General features: G+C 33.8%; 1 protein-coding gene across 1 annotated transcript in view; it reads right to left on the bottom strand.

Moving 5' to 3' along the window:
- LOC131066963 (agamous-like MADS-box protein MADS1) overlaps positions 1–23,719 on the bottom strand; it is a 109,808-nt gene that overhangs the window by 75,160 nt on the left and 10,929 nt on the right. The gene's annotated exons all lie outside the window — the stretch shown is intronic.

Genomic DNA, 23,719 nt, shown 5'->3' on the forward strand with positions numbered 1-23,719 from the left:
TTTCAGTGATTTTTATATTGAGACTATTATGGATACTTTATTTTGATGCATTTTAAAATTTAGAACTTATATGATTTTAGGATTTGGATAACATTGCTATATATTGATGATTTATTTATATGCTTTATGAGATAGAACACTACATGATTTTTGAATAAGATGAAATTTCAGAGATAAATGTCGTTATTGAATTTGTAGGACTTTAATATGATAATAGAATTATGATGTATGTTTAAGTTTAAGTGAATTAGGATGAATTGCTTATGTGAAATTGCTTGGATAAAAGATGTCTTTAATTTGTTCAGATGTAAATTGTATGCAAGTGATAATGTGTATTATTATTCCTTTGAATTATATCATATGTGGATATTTGAAAGTAGCAATGTGTAAATTGAGATGCCCAGGAAGTTAAACATGTGACCATGGAAATCTTATGGAGAACCAAACCTAGATCTATGTATGTTCGTAAGCCAGAGTTTGTCTATTTGGAGAGACAACACCCCATTTGTGTTGTATTTTATTTGTAACAGTATATGTTGCATGTGTGTTAAGTGTTATTTAGTTGATTTATGTAAAATCCACAAAAGACGATTTCATGTATTAAATTGTAAAAGTGTTTTCTTTGTGTCACTTGACACATGTGTGGATTTAAGTTTGAATTTTCATTTTTGTCTCTTGGTGGGAAAGTGTTCAACTATAGATTTTTCAAATAATGTAACGTGATGTCATAAATACCTTGGGTAAAGAATCTTTGGGGTGGTCAACATAGGTTTGACCCGAAAATAAACTTCAGAGGGGTTTAAAATGGGTTAAATGAACACCTAGGGGTAGTTTAATAGGGTTTCCTAAAGCCCATAAGGTATACCTAAGGGTTAGGGGTAATTTTAGGCAAGTTTTTACTCCTAAGTGACCTTTTAGACACCCTAAAATTTGACTTTTCTAAGTTGTGCGAAAATTAAAATTAGAAAATTGAACTTAGTTGTAAACTTTCCTTTTCGAATTAGAGTTCCCTTTCCCATTCTGTCTTACCTTCCTCTTTAGTTTTTAGAAACTTGTGAGAACTCACACAATGAGCTTCTTAAGCAAGAATTTGAAAATTTGAGGGTAATCACCCACTCTCCATTTTTGGAGACAAGAGAAATTTTGAAAAGAATAGAATAGAACTGGAATAGGGAAATCTGGCTAAGGGTAGAAGGAGAAGATCAATGGAATTGGGCAGCTCTTCCTCAACAATACTATCCTACCTTTAGGCAAATTAAGGTTGGTTACATTCTTCTTAAAATGACTTCTTTTTGCATGTGTTTGAAAGTATGTTGGTGTAAGAAATTTGTTTCCTTGTATGTCCTTTTTGGGAATTTCATTTGGTATTTTGTATTATTTTTTGTATGTGTTTTTGGGAGTCTTCAAGACCTCTTACTCTTGGGAGAGGGGAGGATCTTGTGGGTGGTAGCAGTGACAACCCTCGAGTGAGAGACTCTCATTATGAGAGCGATCACAAGGGATTTTTGTGTGACCCTTATTGCATAGCCTGTTTGTGCAATGGGGGTCATTAGGAGGTATAAAAAGGCTAGAATGCCTTGGGGGGCATAAGGATTAAGGGGTTGCAATTCTTGATGTATTTGTTGTGCCATGAGGTGGCTACATGCTTTCCATACTTGCAGTTCTCCTCAGGGTATTGGTCCACTACCACCCTTAAAAAGGTTATCACCAAAGTGTGGTGCAGTGTAGCCGAGATGGGAGTGTGTTTGAAATCTGTGTGAAATCTGTCCTCTATGTGTTTGCATGTTTGTTTCCCATCTAGGGCTTGGTTCTCCGAGCTCGGGGGTGTCTACCAGTTAGCCTAGGCTGGGAGGTGAGCACTCCATGGTCATAGTTTTGATTTAAAATGCAAGATTGTCGGAAGAAAAGAGTAGGATAAATGGAAGGTTGTAGGAGTTATTTGTTGTAGGAAAATAAGTGTAAATGTAATTATTATTTGAAAAAAAAAAAAATCCTCATTTATTGGAAATAAGAGACCCATTGTATAGTGACAAGATTGTTTTTGAAATACGATTCTTTTAAAAGTTGTATGTCTTTTTAGTATGTTATTCATTACAGAAAAGAAATGAGTATTCCTAAATTTAGAATTTTCCCAAAGTTCAAAATATTATATCTGATGTGTTTATAACAAATTGCAAAGCAAGATAGTTATTTAATTCTTATGCATTCTAAATAAAATAAAAAAAAGGAAATAAATAGATTAGAGTTGCATGCATGTTATAGTTTGCATAAAAATCATTTAAATTTTGTTTTTTGTGAATGCATTTTAGTACATTATAGTTCTGGAAATGGTCTTTTCGTTTATTTTAGAAATTAGTAACTAAGATAGATAGTTTACCTAGTCAATGTAAATTTAACTTGTTACAGTTGCTGTGTGAAATTAACTAAAATCAGTCAGTTACTTTAAGCATACGATAATCCAAATCTATCTTTTTATTAGTTGTTGTAGATTTTTGCAAAGTCTATAAATCTATTTATTTCAAAAATGATAATCGCAATTCTAATATAGTCTTTATTAAATAAAATCTAGATTATTTAGTTGCTGGTGAAACTATTAAATCTAGTCATGTATATAGCAGAAGGTAGAAATAAAATACCTATATAATTATTGCTTAGAAAAGTATACCCTTGTTGTAAATGAATTAGGAAATTATTAATACATTTTTTTTTTTTATATATCTAAAATCAAAATACTAGGACCTATTTATTCTAAAATTGTTGTCATATAAAATATATATATTTATATAAATATATAATTTTATTGACATGCAGATTACATGCATATCATTTTATATATATTTATATAAAATGCACTATTATAAATGATCACAAAAAAAAATAATGTATTTATGCCTGCATGTATATAAAAATGCTATATATATATATATATATATATATATATAGTACATTTTTAAAAAAAAAGGGTAAATAAAGGGATGGGCGGGGCCTTGGCCACATAGGGCACGCAGTCCCTGTGTGGGCCGCGACCCTCAGAGAGGCCGCAACCTCTATGCGGGCTGCGTCCCTCATAGGGGCCTGCGGCTCCCTGTGTGGGCCACGCTTGCACCAGTGGCCACAGCCACAATTGTGGGCCGCGACACACACAGCGGCCAAGGCCACTATGTGGGCCGCGACCCCCACAGTGGGTCATCTCACTAGTGGCGCCCTCCGCTCAACCGCCATGGCCGCCACTTTAACCCTCCGTGTGGACCTGCAAGTTAACATTGAGCATTAAAAGAAACATGAAACCCTAGCTCGGTTAGAGCTAGGGTAAATAATAAAGAAGTATAAAAAAAAAAGGAGGTATAGAGAGGTTAATTTATAATGTAATTTAAATGTTAGGGTTTGCATGGGGTTTCCTTTAAGAAGTGGAAATTAATATAATATTTATATATATATATGTATATATATATATACTTATATATATTTTCCAATACTTAATGAGTTGAAAGTATAAGAGAATAAGACAATTTAGGATTAAATACTTTAATATGTGGTAATAAATTATATTTGTTTTTTTAATAAACATATGGGGTTAGGTTTAAGTTATGAAATTGTTTTGTTTGAAATTCAAAAAGAACTTTAAATTAAGTTGGGAAAGGTTAACTTGGCTATTGGGAAATATTTACGCTTTATAGGAAAATAATTATTACCAATTCAATTGAACCTTAGTTGATTTAGTTCAATCTTATTTTAATTAATGTTGAATAAATTTTAGGCTTTTATGATCTACGAGTTAGGACTAAATTAATTAGTTTTCTAGGGAAAAATGCAAGAATTGGTTATTGGAGATTAAATCTATCTTCATCTACTATTTTTATGAGTTTGATTTAATTAATCTATTGACTAGGTTTCTTGAGAAAATAAATTTAAATTGTTTAGTATTGCGCAAATAAGTTTTAAATTAATTTTGTTACTTGATTTGATATCAGAGTTCGCTCGAATATAGTTTTGACAAAACATAATAGTGCATGTCGTGTTAGCGAACTTTTTGTTATATAGTTATTATAAAAAAAAAATATCCCGTTCTTGCCCTAAATTTTGGGCATGACAAGCAACTCGATCAAGTTAGCCAAAGACCAACCAGTTCATGATAAAACTTGTAAACAATAACATGTCAGCCCAAATCACCAAGAAAATCTTCAAATGCATAAAACTTCATGCAGTCCTCCGAAAAAATTGATCAAGGGCCAAAAATGGATCTGTCAATGATCCACAAGTTACGGAAACCACCCGCAAACCAATTCATTTTTTATCCATACACTGCAAGACAAACCTTTAAGAACACACCAATACGGGAATAATACCAGGATCAATGTCTCACCGAGATCAAATCTAAATGTTGGTTTGAACTACTTTGGTGCTCCTACATGAAGAAGTTAAGCCTCCTTCACTAAAAGTACAAAAACATCTAAGAAATAAAAATTAGATTCAAGAGTGAGTTACACATGTTGTGAGAATTAATAAATATGGTATAACAAATAATAAGACACATCTGAAAGAAGATAATGAAGATAAAATTGAACATCTAGAATTTTTGTTGGATTATTGTGCACTAATAACAAGTAAAAAGAGTGTTCCCTTTTAAGCCTATGATCTCATATTGGGATTTGGGTGTTGGTTTTGCATTTAAGTATTCAGGTTCCATTTTTGGGGTGATTTTATCTCATAGGTTTGTAATTACCATTTGATAATTTTGTGTATTAATTATCCTATTTATGGGACAAGTAAGATGGAAGTGTTAATAGATAGATTCTAGGTATTGTTATACTACCAAAATTACTCTAGATATTAGTTTAGTGACACTTTGAAATATTTCTTTATAATTATATTGTAACAATTCTTAGATTATTTAAAAATATCAAAATTGAGGATCCACTAGAAGGGTGATGATACTAATAGAGATATATTAGTAAGGCTAACACATTCTCAACATGCAAGTAAATGAAAAATCAATAGTTACCTTCAAAACATCATTAGGGTGTCAACCAAAAACCATCCCATTAAACCTTGTTCCTAAATTAAAACCCACCCTTAGTAGGGGCCCTTGTCCTACATCCTTCTAGACCCATCCTTAGAATGATAACCAAATTACCTTGATCCACATGAGTAGAAAAATCATAGTTTGCCAATAAGGTTTCTTGCAGACCATTGATTATGCACATCTATAATTGGTGACTTAGCATTCTTTTGTCATGAAAAATCTATATATTCTTTTACATCCATATCTACCAAAGAATCAAGGGCCTATATTCCATGTAATATGGAGGAAAGGAGTCTTAGTAGGGGAGTTAAAAAATAATGCCTGAAATCAACCAAGGAGGAAGTATGGAGACAAGCCTTATTCCAAACCCCCCACTAGTAGTGGCAAATTTCTCTAGAGAAGGGACAAGAGAAAAATATATTAGATGATATCTCCTCATAATGATTACAAAGAAAGTACATAGAAGTTCCATGAAATTCTCTCTTTCTCAAACTATCCATGTGAGACATCTATTATGAACAACCAACCACATGAAGAAATTACATTTTGGCAACAAAAAAATTACTCCACGCCTATTTCCACTAGGAGACTGCAACATTCCCATTACTTAAATGTCTATCCAACCCTTGATAACTGAAAGAGCTACATAATCTTCTTGACAAAATATTTCCAAGCTTCTGTCTATCCTCATTGGATCTCGCAAAGGCCACTCATGAGGTTGTTTCCATCTAAATACTTAAACCTAGCTAAGAAATTTAGAGGTTTTATAGTTTATCTCCTTAGTCCAACGCTCCTCTAGAAAGATGTTGCACAAATAATGTAATTGTGGGTATAAGGATAAGATAGAAGGGAACCCATCCCAAGAGTCAAACCCAAATAGGTCTTTTGAGACTCTATTGCATATCTAGAATAGCCTCTACTTAATTAATTCAACTCTTATTTTGAGAGTACTTCGAAACATAGAACCTTTACCCTCAAGGCTACATTGAGGAGCATAATTACTCTAAAATCCCTTTAGATACTTCAAAGTAATAGTCCTAGAACAATCATGATCTTGGTGCAAACACAACCTCAAATTAAGTTTAGTAGCCAATGCCTACCCATTAAAAATTGTTTGTCAAAGACTCAGGCCTCCTTCCTTTTTCAACCTAAAAACTAAGTCCCACTTACCCAAACTCCACTTCTTCAAGAGTAGATTAAGGGAAAAATTGATGGGAGAGAGAATAAAATTCATAAATGAAGCTAAATGGTGCAACTTGCACAAAATTCTTGTATAACAAGAGAGCTTTAATCATAGACTTAAGATGAATTAGCCTCCCAACAAAATAAAGCCACCTATTAGTCCAATGAGTAACTTTCCTATGAAGCTTATCTAAAATTTCGTACAAAAATTTGTTAGGCAAAGAGACTATAACAATGTGGATAGCAATATACAAAAATGGAAGAGTACCAATTTGAAATGTAAGATTCATTGCAATCTCTATTTGGATAGGCTTAGGGTAATTAAAAAAGTTTGATGACTTATCTTCATGAATCCTTTTCCAAAAGCCTTCTAGATAAATATCCAAAGACTTTTGAAAAATAATTGTCTCATTCACTCTTGCCAAACCCATTAAAGAAGTATTATCAACAAAGTGAAAGTTTGAATGAGAATGCACTCTATCACTCCAATTTCATACCTAAACCAAATGAAGCCTTTCACAAGATTATATAAATTTACCCAACCCTTTAGCCATCAAGATGAAAAGATAAGGAAAAATACTATCACCTTGGAAAAGACCCCAAGAATCTCCAAAGAGCTTAGACAACTCATTATTGATGAGAACCAAGAAAGAGGAGGAGGTGACACAACTCATGACCCATTTGATCTATTTTCTACCAAATCTAAAGGCTTCCAAACTCTTAGTCAAGAAGGTCCATTTGACCCTTTTATAAGTGTTGGCCATGTCAAGCTTGATAAACATAGATTTCTCTTTGGAGGTTGCCATGGGAATGAATGTAATTAAGGGGGTTGTATGAATTGACCTAAGGAGAAGGACAAGATTATTTGGATCTCTTTAGGATAAAATTAATTCTCTTAGTAATCAACTCAGTAACAATCTTGTAAACTACGTTGCATTGGGCTGTGTGCCTAAAGAGATCCAAATAATCTACTCTTCTTTTTTGAAAGAGAGCAAGGAAGGTAGAATTCATGACCTTCAACTTCTATTTGTTTCTTTGAGATTCCAAAACCACCTCTAGAAGATCCATCTTAACAATATCCCAATTTTTTTATAGAACTCAATTGGAAAGCAATTATGACTAGGGGATTTCCCTTTCTTTATTTGGAACATAGTCCCCTTTAATTCACCAAGGTGATATATTAGATTAAAAATATGTTCATCTTAATAGAGACCAGCAGAGGAATGGAATACAAAATGCAGGTCTCCTCCTCCCCAACTAGATGGGTGTCCTCAATATATAAAGTAGAAGAATAGTGATTGATCTCTCTCAAAATCATTGTTAAAGAAGAGATTCATTTTCCTCCTATCTGTAACTAAGTTGTGTAGAAAAGTGAAATTTTTATTTCCTTCTTGCAACTATTCAATATGAGACTTCTACTTCTAGAAGATATCCTAACCTTAATTACCACTCCCCAAGATCACTCATAGCTTCAACTTCATGATGGAATGAATCTTCTCTATGACCATGATCCCAAATATCGTGAGAGATCTCATCCAAATAGGATTAGGTGGCAACCATAGCAAGAAAACATTGTTAATGCAATTTCTATTCCTTCTTTTCAATATATATTTAACATATTGAAGTTGTTTAATAAATGTGAACATAACTATCCCAAGCACCAACTTCCTATTGGACCATAAATCTACTATCAACTCTTTTGAATAAGAATCACACAACAACATTAATTTAAATTTGAAAGAAGGATTCGTGGTTGTTCTTAAAAAGACAATCGAGATTTTGGTTGGCAAGTTTTCCAAACCCTTCCAATCAAGAATCTTTGAGCTAGTACTACAACTATCTCTAATCCAATAACAAGACATAGGTAATCTATCAAGCCTCTTAGAGATAACGTCAATACCCCACCTCCTATTATTCCAACTAAACATACTATTGGATGGCTTTATATCCATCAAATTCAAATGATCTATATTAACCCTCAAGATCCTAGAGGACTACTCAATCCTTACAACACCACCCCTCTCTTCATCCTTACTTAACACAATATATTGCAAGGATCTAAGGGAGATATGAAGAAATGGATGTTACCCTCCTGAAGTGCAACCAAAGGAATGAATTTATTGAGATGTCAATTAGAGCATACCCATTGGTGAGGATATTAACTTCACCATATTCTAAACTTGAAGCAATTATAGACATCAATGATCTACTCACAATCCACCATATTGGAATAAAATTGAACGGATCCCAAAGGAAATCCACACCACCTAAATTTCCATGAACCCCAATGAATTAACATTGACCACTAGACCAAATCTTATAAGTTAGGTTCAACATACCTTCAACAAACATCTTAGTTTCCTAGATGAAAATAATGTTAAGAGAATGAAGTTGGAACAAATCTTGAATAGCTTTTTTTTTTCCTACATATGGTATTCATACCCCTAAAATTCAATGAAAAAATAATAAATTTTTAGATGGGGATACATGGGAATCAATGATTTGTATTGAACTAGATTCAACCAACTCTCACAAATTAGTTTCACTTTTTTCTGATCCTTCTTCCTCATCACCTTAGTAGTATTCTCCATAGACCTCCTTTTGATAATTTTTTGTTTCAATACCAATGCATGTGAGGCTTCCTTCCCTTTACTAATATCCTAAGAGTCCTCAAGATTTGTTACTAAATTAGCTACTCCTAGAGAATCTTTTACCTCTTTCCACTCACTAGACTCCACCTCACCTAAGGTCACCAAGTGAATATCCATGTCTAGCTAAACACCTAAATTTCAACTTTGTGGAACATTAGGAATTTTTCTATCCTTCTCACCTATTAAATGTTCCAAACTCAATGATTCTTATATCATATAAATCCCAAGAAGGGCCTCATTGAATCACTCTTACTCTTCTAGAATATTGAATCTATTAAACATATCATCATTTCCCCTATCCTTTAAAGTTATATTTTAGACCCTCTTCCCTTGTTTTTGGCCTTGATCAAGATAAAACCCTCTTTGTCTTCCACCATAGTTTAATAACACTAGTGATCACTGAGAGGGGGCTGAATTAGTGATAGTCAGAAATTTAAACCTTTAAAACATGTGTGTTGATTCTAATAATCAGATAGATTAAATGCACACATGCATAAGAGGAAGCCACATAACGTATATATATATATATGAGGAAAACCTAAATGGGAAAAACCTTGGTGAGAATAGCTACTGGAGTCTACTACTCCAATCCAACCTCACAATGGAAAACTAATTACAATAGATTTATGGGCACCAACCCAAAGGAGCACCAACTGAAGGGAGAACCAATCCCTATGTTTTATGAGCACCAACCCTTGTGTTTTATGAGCACCAATCCCTATTCTCAGTACCAACTCAGATTACAGATGATGAGAAACAATTGCAGTTTAGCTACCATGTTACAAATGATTTTTGTAACTCTTTATGATTCATAGTCAAACATGCTCTTCTATAACAACTCTCTGATCTCTTCTATTCTCAGTTAACAACTAGTACTCTTTGTGTGTTCTCAACCTTTCTGAATTTTTCTACACACATAAGATATCTCTATTCTCTTCTTTATAGATGATCATTACACTCACTTCAACAACAACACCTCAAAAGCTCTACATGTTTTTTTTTATGCTTGCATCTAAGAGATGATATCTAGATAGATTAGAATTTGTATTTATAGACAACTCTCAGCAATAAATGTTATCAAATCAGATATGATTTTGGAATTTCTTTTTTCTCTATTCGATGGACAACTACCCCATTTCTTGTCATCTGCATATCCCACTTGAATATAGAGAATTATTTTTTATATTCTTTCAAGAAATCTACTATCTGTAGAAGTGCAAGTCTCATTAATTTCATCATCATGTAGTTTTGGATTCATCACTAAGAATGGATTACTATATTTGGTAATCTTCACCAACTTTGTCCCTTGATGTCCTTTCATATGGAAAATTTTTGTTGTCTTCATGGCCAAGAGATCTCTACACAAAAAATATTTTGAAGTTCTTCAACCAACATGACTAATTCAGCTTATGTCTTTGACCCCAAACAAATAATTTAGTTTGCTTTCATAAATGAGTCTCCAGTCAGCATATCACATCCTATTAACAAGAGTTGGCAACCAACTATAAAATTGGATTGTCTTTCAATTATTATGCAAGCTCCATATCATTGATTTATCCTTCCACATCATCTGGTCTTCACTGATCAAATAGCACATGTGGATACTTCAACTATCGGCATCAACAAGAAAGAAGAAAACCTGTCATTTGGTCGATTTCTGCATTTGCGAATATTTCACCTAGACTTTGTCATCATAATAGTGAAAAATATTTCTCATCGGTATAGCTTCCATGATTTACAAGAGCCAATTTGGGTCATGATGAAATGCCATGTTACACTAAACTCCAAACAGATGTCAATAAAATACACCACGGGTTACACCAAAACAGACACATTGTTGGCAACACAGTGAGTAGGGTACACTGAAAAGAATACATTTCAGTGTAGCACAAATAGTCTACAGAGACTAAACAGAGTCAAAATGAAATAGATAGTCTCATCGAAAGGAAATGAGCCATATTGGTGAGGGCCCCACACAAATAGAACACAACCAATCACAAGAAACCATGAGGCACTACAACTGAACACACAACCGCCATAAGAACACCATGGAGCATGAAGTAGATGGGGCCTGCACAACCAACACAGATACCACCACTGCTAGGTCATTGCGACATGAACACTTGAGCCTGAAGAGGGAGGGATCCACCAGCAAGAAAGGATGATTTTGGTGTAGTAAAAAAGATTGCACTCAAAGGAAGAGGTTTCACCGAAAATGCTCCTTACACCAAAAAGAAGGATGTTGCCAAGACTTAAACCCAGTCATGCCAAAAACTGCCAAACACATGGATTTTGAGCATTTTCAATCTGCAACATGCACCCAGTGAATCTAGCACATCATAAGGTCAATGTAGAATATGGTTCCAACATACAAGTGCGTGAATTTCACACATGATCATCTTTGTACACCCTGAACTCTGTTGCACCACATGTTTTATGCCACCTACAAGTGTGGCATAACACAATTGTTATGCATGACTACATAACCTACATGTTATGCACTTTACCCTTGTTGATATTAACTGTAACTTGTAGTCATATTGTCTACAACAAGCTCTGGTTGACATCAATGACAACAATGCCAACAATCGTAGCTTTCCCTTTGTCCTATTTGGGTTGTTCTTAAGCCAGTGCATTAATAGAAGGTCATTAAACTTAAGACAAATTAATTTGACATCCTCTACAAATGACCAATGTCATGACAAATCTGATATCAAAAAGGGAGGTTTTCATACGCAATTTGATGGATCTAGGAGATGGATCCCAACAAAATTTCCATAGAATTCAAAAAAGGCTTTCTTATATCAATTTCAATACAAACATGGGCATAAGAGGCTACATTTTTGTCCATAGTTTGTTGTGATGAGCCCACTAGTTTAGCATGTAGCATTGCAATTGAATGAAATTGATCTTGTCTCTAGAATTCTAATGAAAATTGATGATGTCATACCCACAGTTGAACCCTTGATGGTAGCTTCTTCATAGGGTTGAATCCCACATGTCTTAGGCTAAATAAAAAGACCAACTTAATTATAAAAATAAGAACATCCTTCAAAAGCCTTATTTAGATTAGACATACTCAAGAAGGCCACAAAAAAGTAGTTGTTCTCTACCAACATCACCTCCATTTTACCCTTCATATTGCACATTCAGTGAGCCCGCAATTCTAGAAAGGGAAGCAACACTCAGATCCCCATAAACATGCAAATCAAAGCATAATTAGTGAGGTAATTGACATCTTCCTTTATAGTGTCTAGTGTAATCTCAAGCACAAGCCTATGTTTACTCCTTGATATAATGCCAATAACTTTTGAAGGTTGAAAGCCCCCATTCTAGGAAGAAATCTCCTCAAAACCTTATATGTTCATCCCTAAACTACAATTTGCATTCATAACTTGGAGATGGAACTCTTCCTAGCACAAAGTCTTTGAATGAGAGTATTTTTTTTAGTGGATAACTATCATGCAAAGCCATGCAAGGCCTTATGGAGAAAAAGTAAAATACAAAACCTTCACATACAAACCTCGACTAAAAAAAACCCTAGAAGATACATGCATTAGCAAGTATACTCACAATAGAGAAGGGTTTTTAAAAAAATCAAAAACCAAAGACATCAACCACAAACCTTCCCAACTCCTCCACACCACCAAAATGATCCCTCGCATTGTAGATAGCACTCAAAGTAATCAAAACATGCACTAGAATGGGCATAGACCACCAAAGAATGAAATTGTAGCCAAAATGTGCACCAAAAATGTCCTCCACATATTCGATCTAGACAACAAAACCAACCTCAAACATGGCAATAATCCTTCCAAAATTAAAAACCCTAAACTTGACCCAACAAGTTACACCTTACCCCTAGGACACCTGGACTCCAAAATGCTCCCAAATGAACCTGAAAAAATACAAACGTAGGAAGAGAATGCAACTAGGATAGAAACCCCAACCCACACATGAGAAAACAAGTTGACATTTTCACCCTCTATGTTACATGAGTACCTTGATGCAATGGTCATTTTCCTTGTATTGTTGTAGCTTTGAGTTCTTTCAATGTTTCAAAGTTATCAAACTTATTCTTGATCAAATATATCCAAGTCTTCTTTCTATATTTATCAGTGAATGTTTAAAAATAATTACTACCTCCAAATGGTTGAGTTTTATTACTCCACATAGGTCACTTTGATTGACTTTAAAAATAATTCCCTTACTTTAAATGAGACTCCTTTTAAAAAATTCTCTAAGTTCACTTCCTACAATGTAACTATCATATGAATTGGTTGATTGTTCTACTGGTGGCAATCCTTTCACAATGTTTTTCTTCTACAACAAACTCAAACCTAATTAAAACACATGTCCATATTTTGTTTGTTAATTAGATAGTTTTATAGATTAAATTTAATAAAAAGATATTAATTTTAGTTAAACAAATTAGTTTAATAGTTATTTTTTGGGGAGTCATTCTTGTAGGTAGTTTGCATGAGAAAGCTAATTGCTATATATGCCAGTGCAATATAATGTAAAATTATGCTAATGAAAATAAATAATATTTAGTATTTATATTTCTTTATTTGCAAATATGGTTTGATCCAATTTTTTGTTTGATTTGTCTATTGTTTCCTATATTGTATCAAAGTAGGTGAAACATTTTTTGCTAGGCATGAAAATGAATTGAAGGAAGCTGATACAACCATTATCTTGTTGATATTTATCAACAAAAATCAATATGTAAATATTGTAAAAGTGGTATAAAATGTGGGTATTTGACTATACTGTTAGCAGCAATCAAGAAGGAATACTAAGAGGGGCGGGGGGCTGTGAGTCAATCTTCACCGGATACAAATAATTAAACTCCAAAACATAAACTAATAAATTGCAGCAACAAATAGATAAGCAAATTAACAACACAACACACAACACCAAGATTTTGATGAGGAAAACCTAATCAAGGGAAAAACCACAGTGGGAACCTACCCACAGTAAGATGATACTCTATAGTAGTATGTGAAAAATATTACAATGGGGAATGCACATGTATTTAGGCACACTGCCTAGAGCTCACTGCTCAAAACATATTTTCTCAGAAGGCTACAACACTCAGGGAAGTCTCACTGACTTACAATATGATTCAGAGTACAATCCAGAAGAAATGAACTGTAATGATAGCATCTAGAAATGCCTGATGACAGTTCCTATTAAGCACAGTTGTCTACTCTGCAACACCAATCTCACCACGACACTTCACTGAATGATAAATCTCTTTTCGCACATTCAACTCTCTCTGATAATGGAGGGCTTATCATACTTCACATGCTTATCATATCTATCATTCCTATCATGCTTATCAAACTTATCATGTCTGTCATACTTAGCTATTCTCTCTGAGCATCTAGAAGCAAATGTCTTATCTTATTACAAGAGAAACATTTGAAAGGCAACTTTCCATCATACTTACCAACACCTTTACGAAATCCCTGGGCAATCAATGCTTCAAGCTCATCTAGCTCTCTTTCTTGCTCTTCCATCTCTCTCTCTCATATCTAGATATTTTGCACTCATCAGGATCGTATTTTTTCTTACCAAATATAGATGTAGATGCTCTAAATGCAGTCTGAGACTTTCCATGTGATTTTCCAAATTCACTCAGCTCAAATGTAGCAAGCTTTCCAACTAGCTTATCTCTTGTCACTGTAGTCACATTCTAGATCTCATCAATAGTAGCAACCTTGTGTTTATAAGCAGAAGACAAATATCTTAGCACCTTAGCAACAATTTCATCTTCCTCAATGGTTCCACCGACACATCTGATACCTAGGAAAAGAGAATTCACCTTAGCCATGTAAGAGTGTATGTTCTCATCATCTCCCATCTTTAACATCTCACATTTTCCTTTTAAACTTTGCAACCTAGCAAGCTTCACCTGTTTATCACCTTCATACAGAATCTAAAGCTTCACCTAGACCTCATGTGTTGTCTGAAGTCTGATTACATTTGTCATCTTAGAATCAATCAGGGCACTAAGCAATGCTTCCTTCACTCTACTATTATGTTTACCTTCCTTGATCTCATCAGGAGTAGTCGGTCCATTCAGAGGAACAATATAGGCACTCTTTGTATCTTCCAATAATCTTCACCAAGACATTTCAGGTGCACTTCCATCCAATCCTTCCATATAGCATAGTTACTTCCATCAAGTCTCAAACTATCCTTCTTAAAGATAACACCTTGAGCTAACATCTCAGATCTCCTCATGCGATTAAGCTTCTACCGAAGGACCTTGCTTTGATACCAATTGTTAGCAGCAGCCAAGAAGGAAGATTGAGAGGGGGGGGGGGGGGGTGAATTAGTCTTCACCAGAATAACAAACTTAATAACAAAACACAGATTTGATAAAATGCAGTAATAACAGAGATAAGAAAATTGAAATCACAACACACAATACCAAGATTTTGACATGGAAAATCCGGTAAGGGAAAAATCACAGTGAAAACCTACCCACTGTCTGATGATACTTTGCAATAGTATGTGAAAATATTACAATGGGGAATGAACATGCATTCAAGCACACTTCCTAGAGCTCACTGCTCAAAAGATAATGGCCCGAAAGGCTACAACCCTCAGGAAAGTCTTATTGACTTACAATAAGATTCATGCTACAATCTGAAAGAAATGAATAGAAAGAATAGCATCTCCAAATGCCTAATTATAGTTTTGGTTAAGCACAAATGTCTGCTCTACAATACCAATATCTCCTCAATCATAACACTAAAGGATGAATCACTTGTTCCCACATAAACCTCTCTCTAATAATGCAGACATAACATCGACACCTAAATTACATGAATATACCGCCTATATATACAAATCATCAACCTTGATAACAAGGTTGGCTAAACCCTCAACCCTCAATTACAAAATTACATCACACGATACAAAGATCAACCATCAGACCAATATAATGATTTACATAGCATAACATGGTCCTAGTTCAAATTCCCAAATGTGCAACACCACCGAAAATATGCCAAGATCAACTGCAACACGCTACACCACCAGAAAAACCACATAACATAAAAATCATCATCGGTTGATAGAAACCACTAACAGCTCACACAAGGATCAATGTGAATCATAAAAAAATAGGACACAACTAAGAAAAACCAGCAAGCACGTTAGAATCATCAGAAATAGCTACACCAACACCACTTATCAAATCTTCATCAGTCAACGTCTGAAAGCTTAAGAACACAACCAATCAACAATTGTCATGAAGAAAGATAACTAGTGGAGAACCGAATCATGAACCATCTGAAATGAAGATACACAAGACCATCCTAAGCAATATCCCAAAAACTTAGCACAAGATCTGATCACATCGAAATATACCAGAGAAAATACCGAGCTCTGGAAAACAGTGATCAACAAACTAACATTGCAAACCGGATCATAAGATCTTCCCACTCTACAATCACCAGAACACTACACAATAATATGTTGACATCAATGACAATAACATATCCTAATAGCAGCAATGACCAACAATATTCAACATCAAGTAGATAAACACTAAGAGTTATGCAATAAAAGAATTAGGATAAAGGCATTCTATCAATCTCCATGGTGAAACTTACCAAATATGACCCAATTTATAGTACAAAGAGGGATGAGCACTACCAACTAGAATAATAATTACTATATATATATAGCATATAAAAATGCAACTTCGAGCAATTATGAGCAATTGAGGAAAGGTACCTAAGGAAACATGCTAGAAGATTGCCTAGAGTAGAAAGACTCTAACACTAACAAAACTAGCTTTGATACTACTTTGTAGGGGATAGAGGTGAAATAGAAAACTTAGATAAATTTCTATAGTAATGATTCTTCTATTCAATATGTATGCAAAAACAATTACATTATGTTTCTATAAATAGAATTTTTACATTACAGTTTACTTTTTTGTAGAACTTATCATGCAAACTCCATGCAATTTCAGAAAGCTAGATAAAATTATCCAAACTCTATGTGGCTAATGGCTTCTTTTAGCTTTGCCCACTTTGAGTGGTTGGTAGGTTTCTTTGTGGCAGTTTTTACTTTGCTCTTTCCTTGTGCTTTTCTTGTTGGCTCAGATTTTTTGGGTGCTTTAGTGTGATGGCTCCCTATGCTGAGGTCCTTAATGCCTATTGTCCCTCTCACTTGTACCCTTTTCCTTTTCATTTTATGTTTGGGCTATATGCATTGTTACCACTTTAGGTGACTTTTTTGGAGCTATTTCCATGAATTTTTAGTATTATGGCTAGGCTGGTGGTGCATTTATTGGAAGATTTATTGTAAGGTTGACTTTTGGAGGCCCTTCAATGTTTAAGTTGGTTCCATTAGTAGATTCTAATGGTGGTTCAATTATTGTTCTTTGCATCTTTGTGGGGAATTCAGTTGCCCTCTCCTTGTTACTTCTTTCCCACCCCCTTAGGTTTCATTCCTTTCTCTTACATCATTGCAATCTATAATTTTTTTAGGTTGTTTGTGGCAACTCATTGGTCACCTAGCTATAAAATGAGGATAATGATTTACACTAGGGGATTTTAGAGGGTTCCCCTAAGACTGTCTAGTGTCTCAAAGGTTTCTAGGGTCGGTGATGATTCATTGGATGGCCACAATAGCAGGTCTTTTTCTGCCTTTTCCCAAAACTTTTCTTGCGCATGTCATATTAACTTGGATTTTATTGTGGTTCTAGCTTTGGTTTTTCTTATTGAGATGGATACCATTGTGGTTTTTAGTGGGGTTTGGTCTCGGCAATGGAGAAAGTGGTTGGTTGATCTTATTTTGTCTAAGACCTTCATCTCTGGGTTGTTTCTAACATGGACTCTATTATGTTTTTTCCTCCTACTAGTCCTATTCAAGTGGACTATAGTGGGATTTGATGGGGTCTTGTCTCATCATTGGAAGGATATGGCTGGAAGGATGTGGCTGGAAGAAGTAATTTCGTCAAAGGCTGTTGTTTGAGGGTTATTTCAGCTCATGATTTTAGTCATGTGGGAGTTTGTTAGTTAGGTTGCTGACGAGATGTAATGTTCTTGAATGCTCTCCTCATCTTCAGTCTCTATGCTTGCATAGGAGTTCTTTGTTCTCCTTTGATGGCCCTTTCCTTAGTTGTTTCATTACCATTCAAGACGCTCTTTCTGGAAAATGGTTTTGGGACTCCTTTCAAAACCAATTTGATATGGGTTGAGACCCTTGTTTCCTGCCAATTTGTAGTTCCAATCTAAAAGCTTCTAGTTAATCTTACTCCTTGTGAAACTTTTGTTCTCACCTTCTACTTTTCTCACTTGTAGAGGTTTATTTTTGCCTTTATGACTGCTTTGTAATGAATTGGGGCCCTCTCCCACTTTACCTAATCAGAACATCACCTCCATTAAGCGATAAAACTTATACCTTTATTCATACACAGAACCCTTTAACTTAATATTTATATAAAAAATGTCCAAACCCTAAAAAAAGCTTGGTACCGTAATGTTCACACAAGTATAAATGTTGAAATTCCTTCCATGAAAAACAACTATAAGGTACGCAAAAAAAGTGAGCCTATCGAACGAGACAAGCTCCTGGAATGGAGTTTACAATAGTTAAGCAAATGTTTATTTACAATATTTCCTCATATACCCTCGAGAAGAAGTTCAATCGTTCGTTTTACTCCTCAAATGTTTCGATTTCGTGACGATGATATCAGCGGATGCACAGTTATGTGTAGCGCAGGAAAACAGATTTAAGATAGGACGGACATTTCAACTTTTTTTCTCTCATATTCTAACTATACTGAGTTCTAGTCCAGACTGTGATTGCATATAAATTCCTTCAGGATTTTATCTCGCTGAATTCAAACAGAATCATCGATATATTAAGACAATGTTATATTTATACTTACTTGCTATGTGGTAAGAAAATTGTGGCTTAACTGGATATTTTCGAAGCTCAATGAATTCAATGAATTCGTGGATAGGACTTTATGCTGAGATATGTTTTCATGAATTCAATAAATTCATGGAAGTTCACAAGATTCTGTAGAATAAATGACTTGTGGCTTCTAAATGCTCAATGGAGTGCAAGTTCACAAGATATTGTAGAATTATTGGAGTCTATTTAAAAAGATCACAAGTTCATTTGACTAAGACTGGATCTGAAGTTTCAGAATACTAACTGTAGTGTAAGTTCTATTGTATATTGGGGTTTCTGAATGCTTATTGGAGTGCGAGTTCATAAAATATTCTACTATAATTGAAGTCTATCTCAAAATAGGAAAAAATTATTTGACTACGACTGTATGCGAGTTTTCAGAATACTGACTGGAGTAAGTTCTAAAATTTCTTCTGGCTTATGAATGCTTATTGGAGTTTTCAGAATGCTGACTGGAGTAAGTTCTACAATTTCTTCTGGCTTATGAATGCTTATTGGAGTGCAAGATCACAAAATATTGTAGAATAATTGAAGTCTATTTAGAAGGATTACAAATTTATTATGATTACTATTGGATGAGGTATCTGAATACTAATGGTAAGGTTTATGGAGGGAGCTTCCTAAAAATTCTTATCAGGTGTTCTCAGATTTTTTTAGGAATATTTTAAAGCTGGTGTTCTTAGATTTTTTTAGGAATATTTTAAAGCTGATGGTCCCATCAGCTAAAAAATTTAAGCTCTAAAATTTAGAGAAGGTAGTGATCTCATAAAAAATGCTGCAAATAAAAAATTAATAAATAAACACCATTTGCCTTCTATTTCTTTTTCAGTACAATTTAAAATAATAGCTAATTGAAAAGTGACATACAAAAATTCCTAAGTTGGTGGAACAATTTCTAGTTCCAACCCAATTACACCAGCTGAAATATGCAGTCCTAAAATGTAGGGGCTGCTTTCAGAAAAAGATTTGAAATTATCATGTAGCATAAAATTTTTTGATTCATGAGACCTCCTACTTGATGAAAATAGATCTTGAAGCCTCTCATGAAAACTTATCCTTACTGATGCAAGTTCTGTGACTTATAATGTTTATTGAAGTGCAAGTTTATAAAATATTGTAGAATAATTGAAATCTATTTCCAATTATCAAAAATTTATTGGACTAAAGCTGAATGTGAGGTTTCAGAATGATTACTGAAGCTCGTTCTACAACATCTTGTGGCTTATGAATGCTTATTGGAGTGCAAGTTCGGAAAAATTAAAAATAAAAAATCACAAAATTTATTTGACTAGGACTGGATGTGAGGTTCCAGAATACTTACTGAGGTGCAAGATCATAAGATACTTTCCACTAATTGGTTTGTGCTTCCGAATGCTCACTGGAGGGCAAGTTCACAAGATTCTACAGAATAATTGAAGTCTTTTTATTGAACATGCTCTCAAAATGTTCGTCTTAGATGAAGGAAAAAAGTCTTATCAGTCTCCATCTGTTCGATTTGGTCGGGAGTTGCAGAGAGAAAGTCGTTTTGTAAAGAGTAATAGTGAGCCCTAGAAGCGATTTGTTTTAAGAGAAATCTGTTGATTGTTTTTGTCAGCCTCGTTTCAGGTACCGAAATCGAAATGCTTTAACAGACCAACGTATACTGCGAAAAACAGAAATAGTTGAATATTTTTCGTTCATAACATTGAAATTGTTTAAACTTCGAAATACTACACATCAATCACATAATTTTGCAAGCAGTTTAAACTTACAAGTACGAAAGCAGGGAATTTGAGGAAACCTTCCGGTTTGTTTGATCTATTGACTGGCTATGTATGGAAAATGAAATTATTATTTATGGACGATAAATCCACTACTTTTAAACATAAAACTCATAGATAACAGTAATTTACATATAAATAATAGGCAGTTTAAAAGTAATAAATTGTAAAGTTGTAACAAAATTTGTTGTTAAAATATTAAAGATATTAGTTTTTCACAATATAATAGTTCTCGTTATTATTTCTAAATTAGATTGTGTGTTTTTATTTGCATCAATGTTTTATATCACATTTTGTGATCCATCATTAAGATGATAGAAAACTAATGAAATTAAAAAATACAAAACTCCAAATTGAAAGAATGGATGGATGGATCACACAATATGCAGAAAACTAAATGAACTGAAACAGAAGACAAGTTTACAATAGCAAAAATATCTTCATCAATCACAATACAAATACATTGATTATGTGGCAGATAATAGACACAGAGACATATTTGTAGAACCAACATATGCTATAGCATACAAAGAAAGCGTTACTGATTGGTCCAGAAACAAGTTGCAATCACTTATTTAAAATACCCAAAGGCAGATTTCATTACAAACTTGTAGTATACGAAACTGAGAAGATAAGACAATAATAAATATCATAAACATCTATAAAGTGTGTGAGGATGGTAGATGTGCCAATGGACAAGATGAAAACCATTCAAATCTTGAGTAAAATCTGTCTTCAATGTTCACATTTAATGCTGTAGACTGATTGAAGACATGTTGAAGATATGGCTGTTAATGAAGGATATAGAGGATATTGATTTGACATAAACGTTGACAATTTGTTGTTGAGAGTACAATCTTCAACACTCTTGCTTAATCTCAATTATTAATTCTAATTTTTTTTTGAATTCATTCTGATTTTATTTTTTATGCTTCGACATTTAAATTTTTCAAATTATAGAAATCAAACTTAGGAAATCCCGTGATGTTGTTGGGATGCTCTAACCATGAGCTCTGGCCCTTTCTAGTAACCAGTCCATCATAGGTTCAGGTGTGAAACAGTTAATTTTTTATACCTTCCATAGAGTCATACTCTGAGTTCTCGAGGATCCTAGTGGGCTCTACTGGCCTCAAACATTGCTTACACAAATAAAGAATGTTGCAACATTCTATCATATTACCTCTTTACCTCTTAACAACTGCACTTGTATTTTCACAACTTGAAACACTTGAGATCCTCCTCTAATCTTCTTATTTCTTTTATCAATTCCTCCTTCTTTCATGTTGTGCTCCAATTTTCTTCAATTACTATGCCAGTTTCTTCAAACTCTTTGTTTTCAAGTCTTCAAAACATCAACCTGGAACTTCCTGCAAGTTCACATTTTGTAGTTGTCTTGCTAGACAATGATCTCTTTTGACTCAAAATATTTTTTTTCTCTTTTGAAATTCAAACCTTTTATGATTGCTAACATTTTTTCCATAGGAAAATTTGTACAACCTTTTGAGCATACCTGTAAATTTTTCCCAACTAGATCTATAGGTCCATCTACAATCCATTTTTATACAACCTATCATAGATTCTTTCTTCCCTCCTTTCTTCCAACACATTTTTTCATAATGATTTCTTAAACCACAAATACTACATGGATGTAGATCCCAACACATGTCTATAATGTGACCTTCTCTCTTGCAATGAGAACACATAATTTCTTTCTTTCTTTGGATAGATTTGACTAAAAATATATCATGTTGAACATCTTTTTCACCTTTACGATATCCAAGCCCTTCATATTTTGGCCTCTCTATTGGCTGAATGGGCTCTTTGATTCTTTTTTCATGTTTTCCTTTATATACCATTTTCTTCATAATCTTCAAACCAACATTCTTATCATCACAACTAGCAATATTGGCAAACAAATTTGCTGCTTCTTCCTTACATTCTTTATCACAAACACATTCACACTTACCAATTATGTAATCACGCAAATCATCTACACCCCATGATATCTCACATCAAATCATCTACACCCCATGATATATCACATACAGATGGCTTTGACTTCAAATATTCATTTTCTTGTTTCAATTTTGATATTTTCTTCTTTTGTAAACTATTTTCTTTTTCTATCTTTTTTAGTTTCTCTTCTAAGTCATCAAACAACTTTACTCTTTGTTCTAATTCCTTGTTCCTTCTTTTTATCTCATTAAACAACTTTAACTTTTATTCTTGCTCTTCATTTTTCTCTTTTACTTTGTATAATTTTTTTTCAAGCTCACAATTCTCATCTAAAAGTTTACATTTTTCAGCTTATTTCTCTTTTATGATTGCAATCATCTCTGATTTGTATTTCTTCATTTCCGTTAATTCCTTATTTAAAATATTTATTTCATTAATTAGCTTTTCATTTTCTTTCTTCACCTTCTTTCCTATGTTTCCCATTGAAACAAAAAATTTAAAGTTGGCTTGCTTAGACACTTGACTGTGTTTCTGCTACTGCAAATTTCCTCCTTTTTAATCTTCTTCTTCAGCTATGGTTGGCTCTTCGGGTTGATTCAAACTTCTGCAAGTCCTCTCTCCTCTAGTCTCTACTCAAACTTTAGTGACTCCATCAAAATTTATCTCCTTTTGCAAGGCCTCTTTTGGTAGTGGAAATCTTTGGATGTTATTTTTACTTCAACTTCTTACAAATATTTTGATTGTTGATAGAGGCTATTGACTTTTGCAAGATTCTCTTGCTAGTTTCTATGTAAATCCCATTTTCCTCCATCAAATTTTGACTTTGGGCTTCTAAGTCACTTATCCTTCTTTAGTAAGGAGTCAAACACCTAACATTTCTTCTATGTCAGATTTCTACAATCAACTATTACGATGTCTTATAGAAAGATGTCTACATTTCATTGGCCTTTGCTTCTATTCTTTAAGTAGATCCGTACTTACTTTCTATGGACAATAGAATAATTAAATACTTGTACCAACAATAGCGATCACCGTAACTTCCCAATGCAGGCTTTTGAACTTACCATCACTTATTATGAAAATAAAATGGTAGAATCTTACCTCTTAACCCGACATGACTAATATTCTTTCTACCAATGAGCTCTCTTGAAACTGCAACTCTTTCTTCTTTTTACTACAGTATTTTACTATCCACT

Source organism: Cryptomeria japonica, chromosome 3 (genome assembly GCF_030272615.1).
Source record: "Cryptomeria japonica chromosome 3, Sugi_1.0, whole genome shotgun sequence".
Lineage (NCBI taxonomy): Eukaryota > Viridiplantae > Streptophyta > Pinopsida > Cupressales > Cupressaceae > Cryptomeria > Cryptomeria japonica.